Below are 9,324 nucleotides of genomic sequence, written 5' to 3'. Positions count from 1 at the left end.
GAGAAGAGAAGAGAAGAGAAGAGAAGAGAAGAGAAGAGAAGAGAAGAGAAGAGAAGAGAAGAGAAGAGAAGAGAAGAGAAGAGAAGAGAAGAGAAGAGAAGAGAAGAGAAGAGAAGAGAAGAGAAGAGAAGAGAAGAGAAGAGAAGAGAAGAGAAGAGAAGAGAAGAGAAGAGAAGAGAAGAGAAGAGAAGAGAAGAGAAGAGAAGAGAAGAGAAGAGAAGAGAAGAGAAGAGAAGAGAAGAAGAGCATATTCTGGCCTGTGCATCAAGGAGAAACACATTTTGCCCAGATCTACAAGCTTGCAAAGCCTCCTCTTCATCCTGAAGGAAAATTTATTCCTTTTCATTCTTTCAGGCTTGGCAGGACTTGCTCTCTGAGCTGTGAAGGCACCACATGGCACTTGTGCCACTGGAAGAGTGGAAGCCGAAAATCACCTTCCCACTGAGCAGGGCTCAATACAAGCTACCCAACAAACTCAGCCTGCCATGGGAAACAAACACAAGTCACTGAGTCAGCCTGCTTTTAGGGACTCTTTTTTTTTTATTAGAGAAATTTTATTAGAGAATTTTATTAGAGAATTTTTTTGTATTAAAGAAAAGAAAGAGCCTGACCAAAGCTCTGGACAGCTTCCTTTTCTACAAGGCAGAGTGGCACATCTTTATCTCGCCACTGCATCATGGAGGGCCCTTATGTATCATAAGATGCAATTATTCCATGATTTCACTTATAATAATCAGATAAAAGGTATCTACAGGAAATTAAAATCTGTAGTCCTCTAGTTTCGTGGAAAATTTCACTGGTGACAGAAAATCTTACACAGAAATAGAATCCTTTACTGAACATCTGCATCCTCTTCTGACCTTGGCCACTTTTACCTAGGACGATCTTCATACTCACCTCATAAATATTTACATGATCTATAAAAATGCTTCTAGATTCACTCTCAATTCCAGCAGCATCTCAGAATACATTCTGCAAAACACCTTAACCCATATAGTGCCCTGCAGCTTAGTGGCTAGCAGTGCAAATTCTTGCCAACCATAAAAAAGACAGATAAAAGATAATTTATTGGTGCATCTGTGCCTGTCATCGGAGGAGCATAAAGAGTTTTATGCAGAAGATTTCTCTGAAGACATTTTGAGGGTCATAATCTCACTTGAGTAATGCCCAGGTTCATATCCTATATTTTATTTTCATCAGTGGAGAATCTGTCCAATTACAATATGGAAATTTGGAGGGAGGAGGGGGGAAAAAAGAGAATAGCAATGAAATAATACTCTTCTAAGTTTAATACTTAAAATTAAGTTTAATACTTAATATAAATTTAATAATTTAATTAGTTTAAATAAATAAACTTTTAAATAAAAAGTTTAATTTAATAACATTAAGTTTAATACTTAATCCTCCTAGCATGCCTGTAGAATGGTGACCAAACTCCTTGGCTTCAGATCTGCAGAGTCAGTTTGGGGGCTCCTGGAACTGCTGCCAAGAAACTGGGTAAAACAAACACTTTCAAAGCACTTTATCACAAATCAGACATTTCTAATAAAAAAATTTATCTTTGCATTATAAGTTCTAAAGTGAATTAAGAGAACAGTATAGCAGCAGGTGGTGAGGGAACACATATGGAAGTTAAGTCCAAGGCTGTCCTGGTGTCTTCAAGAGAGATCAGGATGTTAAATATACAGCTCTCAGACAACTTGTTTTGTACAGCTGCAGCACTGCTGGACACAATCTGGCTGTTGTGTTCTTCATTTTTAAGGGTATGCCCTGTATTTTTATTTTTTTTTAGTTGATAGACTTCAAGCAAAACATAAACTAAAAGCTAAAGTAGTCCATCTACCTGTATTTTCTCTTTAATTCGTAGCACTTACACCAACATAAAAGCAAATCACACCAAATTAAAAACATTGACTTTAACATCCACAAGGTGCCTATTCACATCTCACAAGTAGGATGGAAAGATGAAGAGTAGCCAGTCCCATAATTAATAAACACAACAATCACACTCTTTTACACATTTGCTGGAAGACATATTCCAGATGGTCTCAAAGTTAATGAAACACTAGTTAATAAATCCACATCCACATGCCCTTCTAGCCTATTTTTTTTGGTAAAACTTCAGCCTGTTGCTGTATCCCTGCATCCTTTAGTGAGATGCTAAGGGTGCATTTTCACTTCTGTACAACCTGCCAATTTCATCTTAAGACTTTTTTCTCTCTGCTGTGAATATCATCCACAGTTTCGGTTCAGTACCATCTGCTACATATCTTAGGACTCCCAAACAACAGCCTTTTCCTTCCAAACAGCAATCATTTAGAGTCATAAAATCCCCCACTGCGTTGGTATAATTTGGGAAGCATCACACAATCACAAATTTCATTTAATGTTTCTCTCCTGACTATTTTACTTACTTCTTCTCTTTCATTTTTATTAGCATTTTGAGCCAAAGCACGCTGGATAGAATTGTTCTCTCTTTTCCTGCTGATTTGAAAGCAATAAAACACAAAGAGGAGGCAGCATGCTGAATTTTCTGTGCTGTGATACTCTGTTCTTCAGATGTTTACACCTTTCTGGAAAACCTTTGTCATCAGTTCTCTAGTTTTTAAAGACAAGGGTAAATTCCAATGCTGGAGTGGCAACTGGTTTGAAGACAACTGAGTGAAGACAAGGGTAGATGGTGGTGATTTTTCTTAATGTCCTTGGGAACAACATTTCAGACATTTCAAATACCCAGGTCTGAAAGGAAATTATCTGTTTCAGAAATTTCCCCAAAGTTTGAAAAAAAAAAAAAAAACTTTCACAATCCTCTAGAATATTCTAAATTAAAGAAATAAAGTGCAGTCACACTTTCAAAACACTTCCAGGAGCATATCCTTTGTAACTGTGTGCATACTGAGTTTTTCGTGTTCCACAGTTCAGCATCACAGAGCACAAATGCTCACTAGAACTAGACTGGCACTGCTGTATAATTAGGAATGTTGCCAGCACATGGCACTTCAAATGTCCCTCGTGCATGTAAAATTTTATATTTTTTTTTGTTTATTTATGCAGGAAAATATTAAAGGAAAAACTAAATGAAAATTGACTCCAGATCTGCTTAAAATACATTTGTGGTTTCCCAGCTGTTTTGTAAATTCCTGGCTGAAAATTCACTATACTCTTTGTTATTACAAGAAGAGAACACCATAACAAGATTATGAATTAGTGCATTGTTTGAGGAGATATGAGTGGCTGAGCTGACCCTGTCTACTTGAAAATAACCAGAACTGTGATTATGGTCCAGCAAACTTACTTACAAAAAGCCAACAGTAGTCAGGTGTATTTGGACAAAAAATATAATATATATTATATATTATAATAGCATAATGCCCATCAGGCTGGGGATTTTAATATTTTTATAGTTGTTATAGAGGAATGCAGTTTGACTGAAAAAAAGCCAATTAAATAAGATTCCAGGAATCACTGCACAGTTCTTGAAACCTGCAATAAGGTCAAACAGCTAGCATGAGATGAAACATAAAATTATCTCTGTTTGAAATGATTGCTCTAGATTTCCCCAGCTGTCATGGTGCAGAAATAGCAAAGGTATTTGTTTTTTTATTTTTCTTTTTTTGTTGCTTGGTTGTGTTGGTTGGTTTATTGGTTGGTTTGTTGTCACACAAATCTACTACAACATAGAATTAAAAGTTTTGTACCTAAACCACAGCTCAAGCCTTATGAGGTTGATAATTCAATATTAATGAAACAGAATTTCCAGAAGCATGTGTGTATTTCATGTTAGAAAGAAGTGCTGAAAAACTAAATAAATGCTTAGATATCATGACTTTTCAAAACTAGTTTTCCTTCAGCAGTGAGGTTTTTTCACAAAGCTTCAGGACTTAGCAGTTCACCATTTAATTTAAAGACTTTTGAAAAAGCAAGTTGCTACCTCCTGCTTTTGAAATAAGTTGCAACCTGGTCCTTTTGGGCAACTTCATAGTTCATCTGTGGCCCCTTAACATCACTTGCTCTTTCACTTCTTGTTGCAGGGCAGTAAAAAGCATCCTGTGTTGCTTCAGTCGTTCTTTCTTCTCATGTCCTGAGTAAAAATTGTTTCTCTGGGAATAAATATTTCTTAACATTCTGATATCCTTCTTAAATGAAAACACAGCAGGAGAGAGTAGAGAAATAGGAAACTGTATGTTGGGATCAACAGCAAAACAAATTCTCCCTGATGACTGCGGACAAAAGCATTCAGAATATAAGGCAGGGAGGAAATTAAATAGAAGATATTTTGGTCTTCTTTATGCAAAGAATGAACCTTTTTAAGTTTCTGTGTCACACTACCTTAACTTGAATGATTTCATAACCAAGATTCATCTGGTTCAGTGGAAACTTCATAAAAATGCATCTTACTTTTTTAGCCACGGTGCCAAAAGACACATGGGATGCTTCTGCTCTATGACTTTGTAACTGCATTAGCACCATAAGTTTTTTTTATATGTATTATGCCTCCTAAGCAGAATCTTAACAGGAACAACATAACATGTCACTTTAAAGCAATAAACAAACTTGTTATATAAAGCTTCACTGGAACATATTCTCATACTCAGCATCTGAAAGCCACTGTTTAAAGCAAAGAACCTATTCAAGTAAATTTATATTTATCTGAAGTTGAATGTGTGCTAGTCTTTTAATCTCTTTATAAATTGAAGGAGTTATGTTTTGGGTGTTGGTTCTCCCTGACATCAGAAGTCACAAGCACGTTTGCATGAATGCAAAACAGGTACCTAGAGAATCCTGTACACAATAAGGCAAATAATCACATTTATAAAGAACCAGTCTCATCACTGCATTGATGGAGAACACAGGAGCTGGTTACAAGAGGGAGAAAATTACACAGAAGAGTTTGAAGAACATGTGGAAAACAAACAAACAGACAAAACCCCAAACCAGATCAAAACAAAGCAATCTAAGTTAAACTTGGATTATATTTTATGCGCAAAAATATCAGTTTCCTCCTTTAATTTCTTTTTTACCGAGTTAAAAATATGAAAATCTTTTCTAAAACAAGGGCCACCTACAGAGTAACCAATTCATGTTATGGATGAATTCTGCTTTTAAAAAAGTGATAATTAAAGCAGGAAACATTTCTGTCAGCTTCATAATAAATGTAGGCTATTCTCTCTCATGTCTTTGGTTAGTCTTTTGAAAGCAGGAAAAGTAGGGAGGAAAAAAATCATGTTACTAATTGCAAACAAGTCTCTCTCTCTCTGCTCAATTAAAATTTAAACTAAGTGGAATAATTGTACATATGGCAGGCATAATAACAACAGCAATAACATCCTGTTCAATTCACTGTAATGGAAATCTTCTCCTGCTGCTAATGGTATATAATAGCACCAAATTAAAAGAATTGAATGAAATAGCAGGTAAAAAAAATATGGTCCCCTAAGAAGCCTTGTACAATCAAAAAATCAGCACCTGACAGGACCTCAGAAAATAAGTTTGTGACTGCAAGATGCAAGAGGGTTTAGCAAAGGACAGACTTCATCACAGAAATCTTAGTTTCCTGGTGTATAGAATAAATGTCTCCCAGCAGAAAGGGTGCAAGATCCAATTGCAACAGTGACAGATTTCTGAGCCTCATGAATTCCAGACCTCAAAAGAGTAGGAAAGAACCTTTTGAGTCACATCAGATTATACTGAATGTCCTGAGCTCTATGTTCAAAGGACACATAATACAAAACAGCTATTCACTAAAACCTGACATCAGACTTCATTGCGATCCTTGCTGACTGACCAGCAAAAATTCTGTCATTAATATAGTATTTTTGGTTATTTGGGACATCAGGAGCTATATCAAAATTGTCAACCTGTTTTGCAAATGTAGGCAGTCCAAATCCCAAGAAAAGGCTTCAGTTCCTGGTCAATTAGAATACTGTGAAATGATACTCACTACAAAGTTAATGGATATCACCAATGGGCATCTCATTCCTCAGTATCTGGTTAGCTGACTGGTGTAATCATGTATTCTATGCCACTAAGCCTGAGCATTATGATATTTTGTTCCTTAATGTCCATTCTCTCTGATTTCTTTAGGCCTTAGGTAATACAGGTTCTAGAAGGAAAAAAAACCCCAAATTCCTTTTTTTCTTATTACCTCTTTTTTGTTCTGTTTTGGGTTGAGGTTTTTTTTACTTGAGACCTTTGATAGACAAACCAGGTGCATTCTTCAAATGCACAACATGGTCCTCTAGACCAGAGGGCTGAAGGGAGGGAGAAAGGAAAGGGAGGGAACAGAGAGAAGGACATATTGATTCATCACCCAGTCAGTCTTAATTGATTAGGTTACTGTCAAGCCTTTATTTCTTCTTCCTCTTCTGGGATAGTGATTTCTTCCTGAAGATAAGTTGCATTTAAATTTCTGAGGTAAAGAGAGACACAGTAGGCATGGAAACAAAAAGTTCTGTCCTGGCTTTGGGGGGATGACAGTCTGATGTCTACATCAAGTTAACATGAAAATATCTGATAGACACTTCATGGTTATTCAGAAAGAGCAGTCTGATAATTATGCAAATCAAATCCTCAAGTCAGAGTGCAAGGATTTGCATAATTGAGAAAGAAACATACAATTATGGGTCAGTGATGGCACAGCATCAAAGGCACTTCAGGGGAATTGTTTCAGTACCACTGTAGTTAAACCAAAAATGTGGAGTAATTGATGGGAAATAGATGCAGCCTGTTGAGCCTAAGTCTACAGAAACATGAAACCTATGTAAAATCTCATTCTGTGCATCAGAATGAAGTACCAATTCTGGGCTGCTGAGGGTCTGCACAGTTCCACTGATTGAAATGGAATTACCCCCATTTCAATAGCCAGAAGCAGAGCTCTGGTAGAATAAGTCAGTGTGCTGTGCAATCAAGGTGGAGACATGAAACAAATAAAAAACTTCTTAGAGAATTACAGCTTTTTTTTTTTTTCTTCCAGTTCATTCTGCATCATGAAACGTGGTTTGGGATCAGGATTAGCTCTGATGTTGTGGAGACCTGATTGATTCCCCACCACTATTGAAGGTGCAAGGGGAGAAAGTATCATATTCTCACCATTCCTCTGCTTGTGCTACACACCAGCCTCCACAGGACTTTGAAGGTTTAGGATTAGTGGCAGATGTTTGGGCAAAACATTTTTGCCCACAGATGGGATTCAATAACTTAGTGATGCCTTCTGGTATCACCTTTTTTCCAGTTACAACAGGCAAGTACCTGGCCTACTTAGTTTGATTTTAAATTTCACAAATTCATACACATTTCATTAAAAAAAAGGTAGGAAATAACACCATAGACTCACCACATCTGTCCCAATAATATTTTTTAAAAAATACTAAAGACCTTGATACAGGCTGCATAACAGAGTATGAGCTAATTTTCAGCTAAATACTGAGAGATTATATGACTTTCTCTATATCTCTTCAGACCCTGAAAGTTTGCCCCTCCATTCCTGTTCATGATGTTCAGATTTGTCTTTTCTTCAAGTAAGAACTTCATTAAGGTTTTCCAGCTCAAATATTCTACTTTCTAAATTATTTAGCTTCTTGCCAAACATTGCTTCCATCTCTATTTTGCAGTTCATGCTGGAATCAATGCCTCCCTTAAATGTCAAGCAGGAAAAGGGAATTAATGAAGTCTTGTAAACATGTCAGACATTACAGACATTTCTCAAACTATTCAGTAAAAAGAAAGGAAAGCATGCCAGACTCAAGATAGAAACAAGATTGAAAAAAAACACTTATAGTCTGTATTTGTTCACTGGGACAGGGAACTGGGGGAGCAGGGAAAGATTTCTCTGAGTGAAAGATGACAATTAACCTTTGGTGGCACCTCACACATTATATCACAGGAGATGTAGGGATTCCCAATATGAGAAAAGTAGCTTTGTCCTTACCATTAGCACTTTTTATTTTCCTGTTGAAATTTCTCCCATATGCTTAGCCAAAAGAGGTCTGTCCTTTTATTCATTTGTTTGCTTGCCTTTTTTGTTTGTTTTGTAAAAGCCTAAGCAAACCCACAGGATGGTTGCTGTTTAGGTGGCTGAAATATGTCTAAGGCCAACAGAAATAACAGGATCGTGTCAATTGTCAATGTAGTGTTGGGTTCATCTTGTTTATTTGCTCTATAAGGACTGTTTCCTACCTGTTGGGTTATAAGATAGATAGATAGATGTTTTCTTGAAAATCTTTCTCCTCCTCTGTGCAGTTTCTCCTCCAATACACTGTTATTTCACAAGCAATTAAAAACACACCACGCAAAACATCACAGAAATGACATTTGCAAAACAATTCAATCAAAGTCTGTGAGTGTTCAAGATATGAAACATGTACTTCATAATTACAAACTACTGGTTGTGACACAAATCTGCCACACCAAAATACTTCTCTAAGGCAGACTCAGAAAATGTAACAAATATAAAACAAAGGAATAATAGAAAGTGCTACATTAAAGCAGAGAATATATGCTACTCAGCATGAGTTACACTTTATGTCACCATTGATTTTGAAAGGAACATATTTTCTCTTTTTAAATTGAAACAGCTTTATTTTTTGATGAACAGAAGAATTTAAGTATAAAAAAGGTATTTTGAACCCCATGACTTCTTTTCCCACTGGCCCTATACTAGCATTTTCCAACTCATATTTTCATTACATTAATTAATCCTAGTAAGTGGAAAGATTCTGTAATAAATTTAGCAGAAGCTATTCTTCATTTTAGCAGAAGCCATAAAATAAATCTATTTCCGCTCTTATCTGAAAGTTTGTATAAAACACTGGGACTTGTTTTGCTTTCATTCAAGTTAGTTTGAAAACAAAATAAAATCCAGAACTGAACCTAAAAAATGCCTCTTCTTAGTTGCACAGTTTGCATGCCGTGGCCCAGGAACCCTGCAATTCTCATATGCATGGAATTATAGAGTCATAGAATCATGGAATTGTTAAGGTTAAAGTTGGGAAAGACCTCTAAGGTCCTCGAAGTCCAGCTGTTAACCCAACACCACTGTGGTCACCACTAGACCACCACATCCACTAAACCAGTGTCACGTCCACACTTTTGAACACTTCCAGGGATGGTGATTCCACCACTACCTGGTCATTCTGTTCTAATGTTTGACCACCCTTTCAGTGAAGAAATTTTTCCTAATATCCGACCTAAACTTCCTCAGGTGCAACATGAGGCTGTTTCCTCTCGTTCTGTCCCTTCTTATTTGTTGGAAGAGCCAAAGCCCACCTCACCACAACCTCCTTTCACAGAATCACAGAATCACAGGATGGTTTTGGTTGGAAAGGA

The 9,324-nt window shown here is 36.6% G+C and overlaps 1 long non-coding RNA gene across 1 annotated transcript in view; it reads right to left on the bottom strand.

The window, feature by feature from the left end:
- The window catches only part of LOC113961035, an 11,019-nt gene extending 6,610 nt beyond the window's left edge, over positions 1-4,409 (bottom strand). The window contains exons 1-2 of the long non-coding RNA XR_003532173.1: positions 4,399-4,409; positions 367-373 (exon numbers count right to left, since the gene is read on the bottom strand). This is a non-coding gene — a long non-coding RNA (uncharacterized LOC113961035). The remainder of the gene's footprint in view (positions 1-366; positions 374-4,398) is intronic.
- Positions 4,410-9,324: the final 4,915 nt, after the last annotated feature.

Source organism: Neopelma chrysocephalum, unplaced genomic scaffold, assembly GCF_003984885.1.
Source record: "Neopelma chrysocephalum unplaced genomic scaffold, ASM398488v2 Primary Assembly neopelma1_97017, whole genome shotgun sequence".
Lineage (NCBI taxonomy): Eukaryota > Metazoa > Chordata > Aves > Passeriformes > Pipridae > Neopelma > Neopelma chrysocephalum.
Note: the sequence above shows the minus strand (reverse complement) of the source record. Positions and strands in the feature narration are given on the sequence as shown.